Source organism: Lepisosteus platostomus, chromosome 26 (assembly GCF_059453375.1).
Source record: "Lepisosteus platostomus isolate fLepPlt1 chromosome 26, fLepPlt1.hap1, whole genome shotgun sequence".
NCBI classification, from domain to species: domain Eukaryota; kingdom Metazoa; phylum Chordata; class Actinopteri; order Semionotiformes; family Lepisosteidae; genus Lepisosteus; species Lepisosteus platostomus.
This window is the reverse complement of record NC_142636.1, coordinates 3,621,335-3,638,893: the sequence shown is the minus strand read 5'-3', so window position 1 is coordinate 3,638,893 and position 17,559 is coordinate 3,621,335. Positions and strand designations below refer to the sequence as shown.

Here is a 17,559-nt window from a genome sequence, read left to right as displayed (position 1 = left end):
CAGCAGTTTTAAAGGCAGGAATCGCCTTTGCGAACGCCATGAGAAACAGAACGCAAGCTCAGGTCCTGCGGTTTAACAAACAGCCACGGCTTTCAAGCGACATTTCTTTTCTGGAGCGAATTCACTTTCAACTTCAAGAAATTCACACAACTTGCGAAATACGAAATACAAATCTGGCTCATCGCTGCACAAGAAATACCGCCGGCTGGCAAGAAAATGACAACGGTGTTTTTCCTTAACGAAAAACTTCCCATGGAGAAAAACAACGGCTGTGCGTCTCTGTCGGCTTGATTCAGTTTAATGCAAGTATTCATTCTCCTCCTGGAAAATACAGCTTGCGAAAGATGAAATACAATTCTTGGCTTTTCTGGGTGAGTGCAGAAGAAATCCTGCCGGCTGGCAGAAGAATTCCAGCCTTTTTTACTCTTTAACCAGAAACTTGCGAATGATACAAAGCAAGCGGGGTGCGTTTCTGTGCAGCTGTTAACTGAACAGCTGCTGCTTCAAGCCCACCCAGGGCTCATTCCGATTTCAACATCATGCCCCCTGAAGGTAGACTGGATTTCTTTGCGAAGCATTCACCTTTTGGACGTTTCAGGAAAGGTGCGTGTCGATGCCAGACTTGAAAAGCTTTCCATACAAAGAAACAACATAGTGCTTTTGATTGATGGGAAACGGCAAGAGCGGTTTGAGCAGCTCCGGCCTCTCAACCGCTTTACAATGTGATCGGCACCTCGGTAGCCAGTTTAGAAGGCTGAAAAGGATGCTGGAAGCACAGCGACGTTCTAAAACCAGCGCTTGAAAAGCATCTGCATACATAAAATGTCCATTTCCCCAAAGATGAATCTGCATCTTCAGAAGATTGTCAGCTATACGTTTTCGTTCTTTGTTTCCTTTTTTTACGACAAGCTTTCGAGAAATGAACTGTCTATTGTGATGAAGGCTGCATTAGAAATTGTGCATCTAGCTTAGTTCAATGAAATCGGGAGGTGCACCTGTCTCAAGCGGATGGCTCTTTGCAGGCACACTACGGAAACCTGCAGGCGCAAGTTGGGAGAAGTGACTCTTGCAGAGTGTTGAGCTTCGAGAAGAGGGCTCCGCTCAGGAAGATATTTCCACATGTTGAAGAGTCGCTTTTCGCCCTTTCTTTCCCACATTTTTCCAGTGCGGTTATTGATCGCGTTCAAAATGTTTTCCCAACGTACGTGTTACCTGCAAAATCACAGTGAAACTGTTATGCCGAAAAGATTCCTAATAGTTATTGTATTAGAATAGCTCTCCAATTTCTTAGCCTTCGTACACGCAATGTTTAAGGAAACGCTAGAGTAAATGAAACTGTAAATAGACAGGAGCTCTTCTTAGTTTTCATACAAGTTATGATGGCTGCAGCTCCTATCTGCGTCCGGGTGACCGGAGCCAAGGGATTATCTGCGGAACCTTTGATTTATCTCTCGGGCAAGGAGCTAGATACGCCCTTTTCATCTCGGTTTGATCACACCTGTGCATTAAAACGCAGTGCTCGGTACCATCGAGGTGTAAGAGGTTCAAGGATGAGCGGGAAACTTTGTTAATAAGGAGACGGGCACCGCCCAACGTGGGGCTCGAACCCACGACCCTGAGATTAAGAGTCTCATGCTCTACCGACTGAGCTAGCCGGGCGCCGGGGGAGCTGGTGGTTAACTTGTCCCTGTTGACGGCAATTTGACAAGGTATACTTCCTGGCTTTTCATCATGTGCTGACCGGATTCGAGAGTAGCACACCCTGTTCTTTGTTGATTACTGTACCTCCAGCAGCGCAAATGTCAGTAATCATTGAAATGTACGACCTACAATCTCCTCAGCATGCCCGCGTGGACTCCTCAGTGATCATCCTTCTACGTTCTGCTGTAGTTTTTATGCAAGTGAAAACAGTGCTCCAAATAACAGCGGCACAGTTGTATCCTGCGGTAAGCATTCTTCTAATTCCATCGTTTTGCTCCAGGTAAAAGGTAGCGCATCATAGTGTTGATATTCCAAGGTTTCAGAGTCCGTATTGGATGGCTTGGATGCAGACATCGCTCAGAGCTCCCAGTATGATTTTCCCGAGTTCAGTTTTGCAGTGTTTTAGTGCTTTACTACTTCCAGTGGGCCTTTGAATGCTCTGCTAAGTAGAGACGTGACATAATTACTAATGCGACCGAGTGTGCTGGCTGTTCCTGGTTCGTAATGATTAACGCGAGAAATCAATATAGACATAACTGCTTCGATTTCGAGGTTCAGTTGAAGCTTTCAAAGAAACTATCAAAGACCTCAGAACAACCGAAGACACATTTGGTCATCTCCGTATTGGTGAAGATTAAAGAGTCCCGCAAGTGTCAAGCTTGCACAAACACACACGAGAGAGAAACTCAGGACAGAATTTAAAGAAAGGGAGATGCAGACTATTTGAAGGCACTTTGCTAACCCAATGGCATGCTTAGGAATCGTGCATAGGACACATGTAGCAGAGGATGGTTTCGATCCATCGACCTCTGGGTTATGGGCCCAGCACGCTTCCGCTGCGCCACTCTGCTGACGGCCTCTCTGCGTGTGGCGCACAACTGCTCTTTTTATTTCCTACATAAGTGATGAAAGAGTTGAAAGTTTCAACGACAAACGCAGACGTCACTTTGAGCGCTTGGTGTTGTAGCACAAATCATCACATGCTGCTCTACACTGGATTATAAAAGCCGACACATTTTCCAAACATTTTAATGCTGGAGTCACACTGTAGTATTAATAACAGTGCGATACTCGAGGAGCGTAGTGGGATCGCGGTGGCTCATCAGACCGCCCCGGGACAGGGGGCCCGCGTCAGGATGGCCGAGCGGTCTAAGGCGCTGCGTTCAGGTCGTAGTCTCCCCTGGAGGCGTGGGTTCGAATCCCACTCCTGACAAAAAGCTTGCTCAGTGCCGTCTCCAGTCGGGTGCAAATGGGTGAAGCAGCCTGACGCAGGGAACGTGCGCCGATAGGCGTAGGTGTATCCCCTGCCTCTTCCGATTTAGCTCGTGCTCCATAGGATGGAAGCGGATGCTCTGGCTTTTTGACTCGAATATAACCTGATCACAACAGATGGCCGTGCAGCCAAGTGCTGGTTTAAGAATGCCTCGTGTCTTCAGGCCCCTATTCCTTCAGGTTACCCCTTTGGAATAGTCGTCCGAAAAAGACGGGAAAGGAAAAGCATGTAAGCTCCCACACACTGTGTTAGCATTAGCGGTTGGAATCTGATGGGAGAAAAGCAACCTGGCTCGCCGTCAAGCAATCCATCCCTGGTCTCCCACGTGACAGGCGGGGATACGCACCACTATACTAACGAGGAGCGCTTGCTTGGCGCTTGAAGACACTTCGTCTTGCGGCTACTACTGTTTCCGGTTTCGTCTTTTCTTTTCATTCCTCCCAGAGGAGCGCATGAAAACGTTTCCATCTGCGCCATCCTCACCCCTCCAATGCTATGGTCCCTGCTCCTCCTGGTGCACTGCAAACACTCATTCAGCCGGTTCTTTCAGTTTGAATAATTAGGTCTTCAAAGGCTGGAAGTAGGGCGCAAGACATGCCAATGCCAAAAGCGTGGCTGTGTGCTTCCAGCTGTGAAATGTCACTGGTGGATGTTGAAGACATTACTTCCAAGGCAGCAGGTCCAAGCGATTTAGCGTTTGTACAAGAAGCAGGAAGAGAGAAACGGCACTCCGCCTTTTTCTGGGCAGGCCGAAGCGACAGGAGAAGGGCGCCGTAGTGGGCAGGATTCGAGCCGACGCGGGGAGACCCCAATGGCTTTCTAGCCCATCGCCTTAACCGCTCGGCCACGACTACAGGGAGCGCCGCCGCCGCCGGCTTGCAATCATTTAACACGGAGGGCGAGGCGGCGGCGGTAACCTTTTTCAATGTCGCTCTCCGCTTCCCCCCAAAAAAAGCCAAATGACATGCTAGCACTCGGACACCCTTCAGAAGACTGAAGGGTGGCTTAAAGCTGGAAGGATTAGGTCTCCCCGTTCCGACGCGACAATCGAACTTCCTTAGGCAGAGAGAAAGCAACATCGAGGAGCGTCAACAAGACTTTAGAAGCTGCGACACACGCCACTTTCAGTCGCAGACACAGCAGTTTTAAAGGCAGGAATCGCCTTTGCGAACGCCATGAGAAACAGAACGCAAGCTCAGGTCCTGCGGTTTAACAAACAGCCACGGCTTTCAAGCGACATTTCTTTTCTGGAGCGAATTCACTTTCAACTTCAAGAAATTCACACAACTTGCGAAATACGAAATACAAATCTGGCTCATCGCTGCACAAGAAATACCGCCGGCTGGCAAGAAAATGACAACGGTGTTTTTCCTTAACGAAAAACTTCCCATGGAGAAAAACAACGGCTGTGCGTCTCTGTCGGCTTGATTCAGTTTAATGCAAGTATTCATTCTCCTCCTGGAAAATACAGCTTGCGAAAGATGAAATACAATTCTTGGCTTTTCTGGGTGAGTGCAGAAGAAATCCTGCCGGCTGGCAGAAGAATTCCAGCCTTTTTTACTCTTTAACCAGAAACTTGCGAATGATACAAAGCAAGCGGGGTGCGTTTCTGTGCAGCTGTTAACTGAACAGCTGCTGCTTCAAGCCCACCCAGGGCTCATTCCGATTTCAACATCATGCCCCCTGAAGGTAGACTGGATTTCTTTGCGAAGCATTCACCTTTTGGACGTTTCAGGAAAGGTGCGTGTCGATGCCAGACTTGAAAAGCTTTCCATACAAAGAAACAACATAGTGCTTTTGATTGATGGGAAACGGCAAGAGCGGTTTGAGCAGCTCCGGCCTCTCAACCGCTTTACAATGTGATCGGCACCTCGGTAGCCAGTTTAGAAGGCTGAAAAGGATGCTGGAAGCACAGCGACGTTCTAAAACCAGCGCTTGAAAAGCATCTGCATACATAAAATGTCCATTTCCCCAAAGATGAATCTGCATCTTCAGAAGATTGTCAGCTATACGTTTTCGTTCTTTGTTTCCTTTTTTTACGACAAGCTTTCGAGAAATGAACTGTCTATTGTGATGAAGGCTGCATTAGAAATTGTGCATCTAGCTTAGTTCAATGAAATCGGGAGGTGCACCTGTCTCAAGCGGATGGCTCTTTGCAGGCACACTACGGAAACCTGCAGGCGCAAGTTGGGAGAAGTGACTCTTGCAGAGTGTTGAGCTTCGAGAAGAGGGCTCCGCTCAGGAAGATATTTCCACATGTTGAAGAGTCGCTTTTCGCCCTTTCTTTCCCACATTTTTCCAGTGCGGTTATTGATCGCGTTCAAAATGTTTTCCCAACGTACGTGTTACCTGCAAAATCACAGTGAAACTGTTATGCCGAAAAGATTCCTAATAGTTATTGTATTAGAATAGCTCTCCAATTTCTTAGCCTTCGTACACGCAATGTTTAAGGAAACGCTAGAGTAAATGAAACTGTAAATAGACAGGAGCTCTTCTTAGTTTTCATACAAGTTATGATGGCTGCAGCTCCTATCTGCGTCCGGGTGACCGGAGCCAAGGGATTATCTGCGGAACCTTTGATTTATCTCTCGGGCAAGGAGCTAGATACGCCCTTTTCATCTCGGTTTGATCACACCTGTGCATTAAAACGCAGTGCTCGGTACCATCGAGGTGTAAGAGGTTCAAGGATGAGCGGGAAACTTTGTTAATAAGGAGACGGGCACCGCCCAACGTGGGGCTCGAACCCACGACCCTGAGATTAAGAGTCTCATGCTCTACCGACTGAGCTAGCCGGGCGCCGGTGGAGCTGGTGGTTAACTTGTCCCTGTTGACGGCAATTTGACAAGGTATACTTCCTGGCTTTTCATCATGTGCTGACCGGATTCGAGAGTAGCACACCCTGTTCTTTGTTGATTACTGTACCTCCAGCAGCGCAAATGTCAGTAATCATTGAAATGTACGACCTACAATCTCCTCAGCATGCCCGCGTGGACTCCTCAGTGATCATCCTTCTACGTTCTGCTGTAGTTTTCATGCAAGTGAAAACCGTGCTCCAAATAACAGCGGCACAGTTGTATCCTGCGGTAAGCATTCTTCTAATTCCATCGTTTTGCTCCAGGTAAAAGGTAGCGCATCATAGTGTTGATATTCCAAGGTTTCAGAGTCCGTATTGGATGGCTTGGATGCAGACATCGCTCAGAGCTCCCAGTATGATTTTCCCGAGTTCAGTTTTGCAGTGTTTTAGTGCTTTACTACTTCCAGTGGGCCTTTGAATGCTCTGCTAAGTAGAGACGTGACATAATTACTAATGCGACCGAGTGTGCTGGCTGTTCCTGGTTCGTAATGATTAACGCGAGAAATCAATATAGACATAACTGCTTCGATTTCGAGGTTCAGTTGAAGCTTTCAAAGAAACTATCAAAGACCTCAGAACAACCGAAGACACATTTGGTCATCTCCGTATTGGTGAAGATTAAAGAGTCCCGCAAGTGTCAAGCTTGCACAAACACACACGAGAGAGAAACTCAGGACAGAATTTAAAGAAAGGGAGATGCAGACTATTTGAAGGCACTTTGCTAACCCAATGGCATGCTTAGGAATCGTGCATAGGACACATGTAGCAGAGGATGGTTTCGATCCATCGACCTCTGGGTTATGGGCCCAGCACGCTTCCGCTGCGCCACTCTGCTGACGGCCTCTCTGCGTGTGGCGCACAACTGCTCTTTTTATTTCCTACATAAGTGATGAAAGAGTTGAAAGTTTCAACGACAAACGCAGACGTCACTTTGAGCGCTTGGTGTTGTAGCACAAATCATCACATGCTGCTCTACACTGGATTATAAAAGCCGACACATTTTCCAAACATTTTAATGCTGGAGTCACACTGTAGTATTAATAACAGTGCGATACTCGAGGAGCGTAGTGGGATCGCGGTGGCTCATCAGACCGCCCCGGGACAGGGGGCCCGCGTCAGGATGGCCGAGCGGTCTAAGGCGCTGCGTTCAGGTCGTAGTCTCCCCTGGAGGCGTGGGTTCGAATCCCACTCCTGACAAAAAGCTTGCTCAGTGCCGTCTCCAGTTGGGTGCAAATGGGTGAAGCAGCCTGACGCAGGGAACGTGCGCCGATAGGCGTAGGTGTATCCCCTGCCTCTTCCGATTTAGCTCGTGCTCCATAGGATGGAAGCGGATGCTCTGGCTTTTTGACTCGAATATAACCTGATCACAACAGATGGCCGTGCAGCCAAGTGCTGGTTTAAGAATGCCTCGTGTCTTCAGGCCCCTATTCCTTCAGGTTACCCCTTTGGAATAGTCGTCCGAAAAAGACGGGAAAGGAAAAGCATGTAAGCTCCCACACACTGCGTTAGCATTAGCGGTTGGAATCTGATGGGAGAAAAGCAACCTGGCTCGCCGTCAAGCAATCCATCCCTGGTCTCCCACGTGACAGGCGGGGATACGCACCACTATACTAACGAGGAGCGCTTGCTTGGCGCTTGAAGACACTTCGTCTTGCGGCTACTACTGTTTCCGGTTTCGTCTTTTCTTTTCATTCCTCCCAGAGGAGCGCATGAAAACGTTTCCATCTGCGCCATCCTCACCCCTCCAATGCTATGGTCCCTGCTCCTCCTGGTGCACTGCAAACACTCATTCAGCCGGTTCTTTCAGTTTGAATCATTAGGTCTTCAAAGGCTGGAAGTAGGGCGCAAGACATGCCAATGCCAAAAGCGTGGCTGTGTGCTTCCAGCTGTGAAATGTCACTGGTGGATGTTGAAGACATTACTTCCAAGGCAGCAGGTCCAAGCGATTTAGCGTTTGTACAAGAAGCAGGAAGAGAGAAACGGCACTCTGCCTTTTTCTGGGCAGGCCGAAGCGACAGGAGAAGGGCGCCGTAGTGGGCAGGATTCGAGCCGACGCGGGGAGACCCCAATGGCTTTCTAGCCCATCGCCTTAACCGCTCGGCCACGACTACAGGGAGCGCCGCCGCCGCCGGCTTGCAATCATTTAACACGGAGGGCGAGGCGGCGGCGGTAACCTTTTTCAATGTCGCTCTCCGCTTCCCCCCAAAAAAAGCCAAATGACATGCTAGCACTCGGACACCCTTCAGAAGACTGAAGGGTGGCTTAAAGCTGGAAGGATTAGGTCTCCCCGTTCCGACGCGACAATCGAACTTCCTTAGGCAGAGAGAAAGCAACATCGAGGAGCGTCAACAAGACTTTAGAAGCTGCGCCACACGCCACTTTCAGTCGCAGACACAGCAGTTTTAAAGGCAGGAATCGCCTTTGCGAACGCCATGAGAAACAGAACGCAAGCTCAGGTCCTGCGGTTTAACAAACAGCCACGGCTTTCAAGCGACATTTCTTTTCTGGAGCGAATTCACTTTCAACTTCAAGAAATTCACACAACTTGCGAAATACGAAATACAAATCTGGCTCATCGCTGCACAAGAAATACCGCCGGCTGGCAAGAAAATGACAACGGTGTTTTTCCTTAACGAAAAACTTCCCATGGAGAAAAACAACGGCTGTGCGTCTCTGTCGGCTTGATTCAGTTTAATGCAAGTATTCATTCTCCTCCTGGAAAATACAGCTTGCGAAAGATGAAATACAATTCTTGGCTTTTCTGGGTGAGTGCAGAAGAAATCCTGCCGGCTGGCAGAAGAATTCCAGCCTTTTTTACTCTTTAACCAGAAACTTGCGAATGATACAAAGCAAGCGGGGTGCGTTTCTGTGCAGCTGTTAACTGAACAGCTGCTGCTTCAAGCCCACCCAGGGCTCATTCCGATTTCAACATCATGCCCCCTGAAGGTAGACTGGATTTCTTTGCGAAGCATTCACCTTTTGGACGTTTCAGGAAAGGTGCGTGTCGATGCCAGACTTGAAAAGCTTTCCATACAAAGAAACAACATAGTGCTTTTGATTGATGGGAAACGGCAAGAGCGGTTTGAGCAGCTCCGGCCTCTCAACCGCTTTACAATGTGATCGGCACCTCGGTAGCCAGTTTAGAAGGCTGAAAAGGATGCTGGAAGCACAGCGACGTTCTAAAACCAGCGCTTGAAAAGCATCTGCATACATAAAATGTCCATTTCCCCAAAGATGAATCTGCATCTTCAGAAGATTGTCAGCTATACGTTTTCGTTCTTTGTTTCCTTTTTTTACGACAAGCTTTCGAGAAATGAACTGTCTATTGTGATGAAGGCTGCATTAGAAATTGTGCATCTAGCTTAGTTCAATGAAATCGGGAGGTGCACCTGTCTCAAGCGGATGGCTCTTTGCAGGCACACTACGGAAACCTGCGGGCGCAAGTTGGGAGAAGTGACTCTTGCAGAGTGTTGAGCTTCGAGAAGAGGGCTCCGCTCAGGAAGATATTTCCACATGTTGAAGAGTCGCTTTTCGCCCTTTCTTTCCCACATTTTTCCAGTGCGGTTATTGATCGCGTTCAAAATGTTTTCCCAACGTACGTGTTACCTGCAAAATCACAGTGAAACTGTTATGCCGAAAAGATTCCTAATAGTTATTGTATTAGAATAGCTCTCCAATTTCTTAGCCTTCGTACACGCAATGTTTAAGGAAACGCTAGAGTAAATGAAACTGTAAATAGACAGGAGCTCTTCTTAGTTTTCATACAAGTTATGATGGCTGCAGCTCCTATCTGCGTCCGGGTGACCGGAGCCAAGGGATTATCTGCGGAACCTTTGATTTATCTCTCGGGCAAGGAGCTAGATACGCCCTTTTCATCTCGGTTTGATCACACCTGTGCATTAAAACGCAGTGCTCGGTACCATCGAGGTGTAAGAGGTTCAAGGATGAGCGGGAAACTTTGTTAATAAGGAGACGGGCACCGCCCAACGTGGGGCTCGAACCCACGACCCTGAGATTAAGAGTCTCATGCTCTACCGACTGAGCTAGCCGGGCGCCGGTGGAGCTGGTGGTTAACTTGTCCCTGTTGACGGCAATTTGACAAGGTATACTTCCTGGCTTTTCATCATGTGCTGACCGGATTCGAGAGTAGCACACCCTGTTCTTTGTTGATTACTGTACCTCCAGCAGCGCAAATGTCAGTAATCATTGAAATGTACGACCTACAATCTCCTCAGCATGCCCGCGTGGACTCCTCAGTGATCATCCTTCTACGTTCTGCTGTAGTTTTCATGCAAGTGAAAACCGTGCTCCAAATAACAGCGGCACAGTTGTATCCTGCGGTAAGCATTCTTCTAATTCCATCGTTTTGCTCCAGGTAAAAGGTAGCGCATCATAGTGTTGATATTCCAAGGTTTCAGAGTCCGTATTGGATGGCTTGGATGCAGACATCGCTCAGAGCTCCCAGTATGATTTTCCCGAGTTCAGTTTTGCAGTGTTTTAGTGCTTTACTACTTCCAGTGGGCCTTTGAATGCTCTGCTAAGTAGAGACGTGACATAATTACTAATGCGACCGAGTGTGCTGGCTGTTCCTGGTTCGTAATGATTAACGCGAGAAATCAATATAGACATAACTGCTTCGATTTCGAGGTTCAGTTGAAGCTTTCAAAGAAACTATCAAAGACCTCAGAACAACCGAAGACACATTTGGTCATCTCCGTATTGGTGAAGATTAAAGAGTCCCGCAAGTGTCAAGCTTGCACAAACACACACGAGAGAGAAACTCAGGACAGAATTTAAAGAAAGGGAGATGCAGACTATTTGAAGGCACTTTGCTAACCCAATGGCATGCTTAGGAATCGTGCATAGGACACATGTAGCAGAGGATGGTTTCGATCCATCGACCTCTGGGTTATGGGCCCAGCACGCTTCCGCTGCGCCACTCTGCTGACGGCCTCTCTGCGTGTGGCGCACAACTGCTCTTTTTATTTCCTACATAAGTGATGAAAGAGTTGAAAGTTTCAACGACAAACGCAGACGTCACTTTGAGCGCTTGGTGTTGTAGCACAAATCATCACATGCTGCTCTACACTGGATTATAAAAGCCGACACATTTTCCAAACATTTTAATGCTGGAGTCACACTGTAGTATTAATAACAGTGCGATACTCGAGGAGCGTAGTGGGATCGCGGTGGCTCATCAGACCGCCCCGGGACAGGGGGCCCGCGTCAGGATGGCCGAGCGGTCTAAGGCGCTGCGTTCAGGTCGTAGTCTCCCCTGGAGGCGTGGGTTCGAATCCCACTCCTGACAAAAAGCTTGCTCAGTGCCGTCTCCAGTCGGGTGCAAATGGGTGAAGCAGCCTGACGCAGGGAACGTGCGCCGATAGGCGTAGGTGTATCCCCTGCCTCTTCCGATTTAGCTCGTGCTCCATAGGATGGAAGCGGATGCTCTGGCTTTTTGACTCGAATATAACCTGATCACAACAGATGGCCGTGCAGCCAAGTGCTGGTTTAAGAATGCCTCGTGTCTTCAGGCCCCTATTCCTTCAGGTTACCCCTTTGGAATAGTCGTCCGAAAAAGACGGGAAAGGAAAAGCATGTAAGCTCCCACACACTGCGTTAGCATTAGCGGTTGGAATCTGATGGGAGAAAAGCAACCTGGCTCGCCGTCAAGCAACCCATCCCTGGTCTCCCACGTGACAGGCGGGGATACGCACCACTATACTAACGAGGAGCGCTTGCTTGGCGCTTGAAGACACTTCGTCTTGCGGCTACTACTGTTTCCGGTTTCGTCTTTTCTTTTCATTCCTCCCAGAGGAGCGCATGAAAACGTTTCCATCTGCGCCATCCTCACCCCTCCAATGCTATGGTCCCTGCTCCTCCTGGTGCACTGCAAACACTCATTCAGCCGGTTCTTTCAGTTTGAATCATTAGGTCTTCAAAGGCTGGAAGTAGGGCGCAAGACATGCCAATGCCAAAAGCGTGGCTGTGTGCTTCCAGCTGTGAAATGTCACTGGTGGATGTTGAAGACATTACTTCCAAGGCAGCAGGTCCAAGCGATTTAGCGTTTGTACAAGAAGCAGGAAGAGAGAAACGGCACTCTGCCTTTTTCTGGGCAGGCCGAAGCGACAGGAGAAGGGCGCCGTAGTGGGCAGGATTCGAGCCGACGCGGGGAGACCCCAATGGCTTTCTAGCCCATCGCCTTAACCGCTCGGCCACGACTACAGGGAGCGCCGCCGCCGCCGGCTTGCAATCATTTAACACGGAGGGCGAGGCGGCGGCGGTAACCTTTTTCAATGTCGCTCTCCGCTTCCCCCCCAAAAAAGCCAAATGACATGCTAGCACTCGGACACCCTTCAGAAGACTGAAGGGTGGCTTAAAGCTGGAAGGATTAGGTCTCCCCGTTCCGACGCGACAATCGAACTTCCTTAGGCAGAGAGAAAGCAACATCGAGGAGCGTCAACAAGACTTTAGAAGCTGCGCCACACGCCACTTTCAGTCGCAGACACAGCAGTTTTAAAGGCAGGAATCGCCTTTGCGAACGCCATGAGAAACAGAACGCAAGCTCAGGTCCTGCGGTTTAACAAACAGCCACGGCTTTCAAGCGACATTTCTTTTCTGGAGCGAATTCACTTTCAACTTCAAGAAATTCACACAACTTGCGAAATACGAAATACAAATCTGGCTCATCGCTGCACAAGAAATACCGCCGGCTGGCAAGAAAATGACAACGGTGTTTTTCCTTAACGAAAAACTTCCCATGGAGAAAAACAACGGCTGTGCGTCTCTGTCGGCTTGATTCAGTTTAATGCAAGTATTCATTCTCCTCCTGGAAAATACAGCTTGCGAAAGATGAAATACAATTCTTGGCTTTTCTGGGTGAGTGCAGAAGAAATCCTGCCGGCTGGCAGAAGAATTCCAGCCTTTTTTACTCTTTAACCAGAAACTTGCGAATGATACAAAGCAAGCGGGGTGCGTTTCTGTGCAGCTGTTAACTGAACAGCTGCTGCTTCAAGCCCACCCAGGGCTCATTCCGATTTCAACATCATGCCCCCTGAAGGTAGACTGGATTTCTTTGCGAAGCATTCACCTTTTGGACGTTTCAGGAAAGGTGCGTGTCGATGCCAGACTTGAAAAGCTTTCCATACAAAGAAACAACATAGTGCTTTTGATTGATGGGAAACGGCAAGAGCGGTTTGAGCAGCTCCGGCCTCTCAACCGCTTTACAATGTGATCGGCACCTCGGTAGCCAGTTTAGAAGGCTGAAAAGGATGCTGGAAGCACAGCGACGTTCTAAAACCAGCGCTTGAAAAGCATCTGCATACATAAAATGTCCATTTCCCCAAAGATGAATCTGCATCTTCAGAAGATTGTCAGCTATACGTTTTCGTTCTTTGTTTCCTTTTTTTACGACAAGCTTTCGAGAAATGAACTGTCTATTGTGATGAAGGCTGCATTAGAAATTGTGCATCTAGCTTAGTTCAATGAAATCGGGAGGTGCACCTGTCTCAAGCGGATGGCTCTTTGCAGGCACACTACGGAAACCTGCAGGCGCAAGTTGGGAGAAGTGACTCTTGCAGAGTGTTGAGCTTCGAGAAGAGGGCTCCGCTCAGGAAGATATTTCCACATGTTGAAGAGTCGCTTTTCGCCCTTTCTTTCCCACATTTTTCCAGTGCGGTTATTGATCGCGTTCAAAATGTTTTCCCAACGTACGTGTTACCTGCAAAATCACAGTGAAACTGTTATGCCGAAAAGATTCCTAATAGTTATTGTATTAGAATAGCTCTCCAATTTCTTAGCCTTCGTACACGCAATGTTTAAGGAAACGCTAGAGTAAATGAAACTGTAAATAGACAGGAGCTCTTCTTAGTTTTCATACAAGTTATGATGGCTGCAGCTCCTATCTGCGTCCGGGTGACCGGAGCCAAGGGATTATCTGCGGAACCTTTGATTTATCTCTCGGGCAAGGAGCTAGATACGCCCTTTTCATCTCGGTTTGATCACACCTGTGCATTAAAACGCAGTGCTCGGTACCATCGAGGTGTAAGAGGTTCAAGGATGAGCGGGAAACTTTGTTAATAAGGAGACGGGCACCGCCCAACGTGGGGCTCGAACCCACGACCCTGAGATTAAGAGTCTCATGCTCTACCGACTGAGCTAGCCGGGCGCCGGTGGAGCTGGTGGTTAACTTGTCCCTGTTGACGGCAATTTGACAAGGTATACTTCCTGGCTTTTCATCATGTGCTGACCGGATTCGAGAGTAGCACACCCTGTTCTTTGTTGATTACTGTACCTCCAGCAGCGCAAATGTCAGTAATCATTGAAATGTACGACCTACAATCTCCTCAGCATGCCCGCGTGGACTCCTCAGTGATCATCCTTCTACGTTCTGCTGTAGTTTTCATGCAAGTGAAAACCGTGCTCCAAATAACAGCGGCACAGTTGTATCCTGCGGTAAGCATTCTTCTAATTCCATCGTTTTGCTCCAGGTAAAAGGTAGCGCATCATAGTGTTGATATTCCAAGGTTTCAGAGTCCGTATTGGATGGCTTGGATGCAGACATCGCTCAGAGCTCCCAGTATGATTTTCCCGAGTTCAGTTTTGCAGTGTTTTAGTGCTTTACTACTTCCAGTGGGCCTTTGAATGCTCTGCTAAGTAGAGACGTGACATAATTACTAATGCGACCGAGTGTGCTGGCTGTTCCTGGTTCGTAATGATTAACGCGAGAAATCAATATAGACATAACTGCTTCGATTTCGAGGTTCAGTTGAAGCTTTCAAAGAAACTATCAAAGACCTCAGAACAACCGAAGACACATTTGGTCATCTCCGTATTGGTGAAGATTAAAGAGTCCCGCAAGTGTCAAGCTTGCACAAACACACACGAGAGAGAAACTCAGGACAGAATTTAAAGAAAGGGAGATGCAGACTATTTGAAGGCACTTTGCTAACCCAATGGCATGCTTAGGAATCGTGCATAGGACACATGTAGCAGAGGATGGTTTCGATCCATCGACCTCTGGGTTATGGGCCCAGCACGCTTCCGCTGCGCCACTCTGCTGACGGCCTCTCTGCGTGTGGCGCACAACTGCTCTTTTTATTTCCTACATAAGTGATGAAAGAGTTGAAAGTTTCAACGACAAACGCAGACGTCACTTTGAGCGCTTGGTGTTGTAGCACAAATCATCACATGCTGCTCTACACTGGATTATAAAAGCCGACACATTTTCCAAACATTTTAATGCTGGAGTCACACTGTAGTATTAATAACAGTGCGATACTCGAGGAGCGTAGTGGGATCGCGGTGGCTCATCAGACCGCCCCGGGACAGGGGGCCCGCGTCAGGATGGCCGAGCGGTCTAAGGCGCTGCGTTCAGGTCGTAGTCTCCCCTGGAGGCGTGGGTTCGAATCCCACTCCTGACAAAAAGCTTGCTCAGTGCCGTCTCCAGTCGGGTGCAAATGGGTGAAGCAGCCTGACGCAGGGAACGTGCGCCGATAGGCGTAGGTGTATCCCCTGCCTCTTCCGATTTAGCTCGTGCTCCATAGGATGGAAGCGGATGCTCTGGCTTTTTGACTCGAATATAACCTGATCACAACAGATGGCCGTGCAGCCAAGTGCTGGTTTAAGAATGCCTCGTGTCTTCAGGCCCCTATTCCTTCAGGTTACCCCTTTGGAATAGTCGTCCGAAAAAGACGGGAAAGGAAAAGCATGTAAGCTCCCACACACTGCGTTAGCATTAGCGGTTGGAATCTGATGGGAGAAAAGCAACCTGGCTCGCCGTCAAGCAATCCATCCCTGGTCTCCCACGTGACAGGCGGGGATACGCACCACTATACTAACGAGGAGCGCTTGCTTGGCGCTTGAAGACACTTCGTCTTGCGGCTACTACTGTTTCCGGTTTCGTCTTTTCTTTTCATTCCTCCCAGAGGAGCGCATGAAAACGTTTCCATCTGCGCCATCCTCACCCCTCCAATGCTATGGTCCCTGCTCCTCCTGGTGCACTGCAAACACTCATTCAGCCGGTTCTTTCAGTTTGAATCATTAGGTCTTCAAAGGCTGGAAGTAGGGCGCAAGACATGCCAATGCCAAAAGCGTGGCTGTGTGCTTCCAGCTGTGAAATGTCACTGGTGGATGTTGAAGACATTACTTCCAAGGCAGCAGGTCCAAGCGATTTAGCGTTTGTACAAGAAGCAGGAAGAGAGAAACGGCACTCTGCCTTTTTCTGGGCAGGCCGAAGCGACAGGAGAAGGGCGCCGTAGTGGGCAGGATTCGAGCCGACGCGGGGAGACCCCAATGGCTTTCTAGCCAATCGCCTTAACCGCTCGGCCACGACTACAGGGAGCGCCGCCGCCGCCGGCTTGCAATCATTTAACACGGAGGGCGAGGCGGCGGCGGTAACCTTTTTCAATGTCGCTCTCCGCTTCCCCCCAAAAAAAGCCAAATGACATGCTAGCACTCGGACACCCTTCAGAAGACTGAAGGGTGGCTTAAAGCTGGAAGGATTAGGTCTCCCCGTTCCGACGCGACAATCGAACTTCCTTAGGCAGAGAGAAAGCAACATCGAGGAGCGTCAACAAGACTTTAGAAGCTGCGCCACACGCCACTTTCAGTCGCAGACACAGCAGTTTTAAAGGCAGGAATCGCCTTTGCGAACGCCATGAGAAACAGAACGCAAGCTCAGGTCCTGCGGTTTAACAAACAGCCACGGCTTTCAAGCGACATTTCTTTTCTGGAGCGAATTCACTTTCAACTTCAAGAAATTCACACAACTTGCGAAATACGAAATACAAATCTGGCTCATCGCTGCACAAGAAATACCGCCGGCTGGCAAGAAAATGACAACGGTGTTTTTCCTTAACGAAAAACTTCCCATGGAGAAAAACAACGGCTGTGCGTCTCTGTCGGCTTGATTCAGTTTAATGCAAGTATTCATTCTCCTCCTGGAAAATACAGCTTGCGAAAGATGAAATACAATTCTTGGCTTTTCTGGGTGAGTGCAGAAGAAATCCTGCCGGCTGGCAGAAGAATTCCAGCCTTTTTTACTCTTTAACCAGAAACTTGCGAATGATACAAAGCAAGCGGGGTGCGTTTCTGTGCAGCTGTTAACTGAACAGCTGCTGCTTCAAGCCCACCCAGGGCTCATTCCGATTTCAACATCATGCCCCCTGAAGGTAGACTGGATTTCTTTGCGAAGCATTCACCTTTTGGACGTTTCAGGAAAGGTGCGTGTCGATGCCAGACTTGAAAAGCTTTCCATACAAAGAAACAACATAGTGCTTTTGATTGATGGGAAACGGCAAGAGCGGTTTGAGCAGCTCCGGCCTCTCAACCGCTTTACAATGTGATCGGCACCTCGGTAGCCAGTTTAGAAGGCTGAAAAGGATGCTGGAAGCACAGCGACGTTCTAAAACCAGCGCTTGAAAAGCATCTGCATACATAAAATGTCCATTTCCCCAAAGATGAATCTGCATCTTCAGAAGATTGTCAGCTATACGTTTTCGTTCTTTGTTTCCTTTTTTTACGACAAGCTTTCGAGAAATGAACTGTCTATTGTGATGAAGGCTGCATTAGAAATTGTGCATCTAGCTTAGTTCAATGAAATCGGGAGGTGCACCTGTCTCAAGCGGATGGCTCTTTGCAGGCACACTACGGAAACCTGCAGGCGCAAGTTGGGAGAAGTGACTCTTGCAGAGTGTTGAGCTTCGAGAAGAGGGCTCCGCTCAGGAAGATATTT

The 17,559-nt window shown here is 48.6% G+C and overlaps 8 non-coding genes across 8 annotated transcripts; 4 read left to right on the top strand and 4 right to left on the bottom strand.

Annotated features, from left to right (window-relative positions):
- Positions 1–1,586: 1,586 nt before the first annotated feature.
- trnak-cuu (transfer RNA lysine (anticodon CUU)) lies at positions 1,587–1,659 on the bottom strand. The gene has a single exon. It is a non-coding gene; the product is annotated as a tRNA-Lys (tRNA).
- A 1,172-nt stretch (positions 1,660–2,831) lies between these two features.
- On the top strand, positions 2,832–2,914 carry trnal-cag (transfer RNA leucine (anticodon CAG)). Its single transcript has one exon. It is a non-coding gene; the product is annotated as a tRNA-Leu (tRNA).
- Positions 2,915–5,697: 2,783 nt separating this feature from the next.
- On the bottom strand, positions 5,698–5,770 carry trnak-cuu (transfer RNA lysine (anticodon CUU)). The gene has a single exon. It is a non-coding gene; the product is annotated as a tRNA-Lys (tRNA).
- A 1,172-nt stretch (positions 5,771–6,942) lies between these two features.
- trnal-cag (transfer RNA leucine (anticodon CAG)) lies at positions 6,943–7,025 on the top strand. Its single transcript has one exon. It is a non-coding gene; the product is annotated as a tRNA-Leu (tRNA).
- A 2,783-nt stretch (positions 7,026–9,808) lies between these two features.
- trnak-cuu (transfer RNA lysine (anticodon CUU)) lies at positions 9,809–9,881 on the bottom strand. Its single transcript has one exon. It is a non-coding gene; the product is annotated as a tRNA-Lys (tRNA).
- Positions 9,882–11,053: 1,172 nt separating this feature from the next.
- On the top strand, positions 11,054–11,136 carry trnal-cag (transfer RNA leucine (anticodon CAG)). The gene has a single exon. It is a non-coding gene; the product is annotated as a tRNA-Leu (tRNA).
- A 2,783-nt stretch (positions 11,137–13,919) lies between these two features.
- Positions 13,920–13,992, bottom strand: trnak-cuu (transfer RNA lysine (anticodon CUU)). Its single transcript has one exon. It is a non-coding gene; the product is annotated as a tRNA-Lys (tRNA).
- Positions 13,993–15,164: 1,172 nt separating this feature from the next.
- trnal-cag (transfer RNA leucine (anticodon CAG)) lies at positions 15,165–15,247 on the top strand. Its single transcript has one exon. It is a non-coding gene; the product is annotated as a tRNA-Leu (tRNA).
- Positions 15,248–17,559: the final 2,312 nt, after the last annotated feature.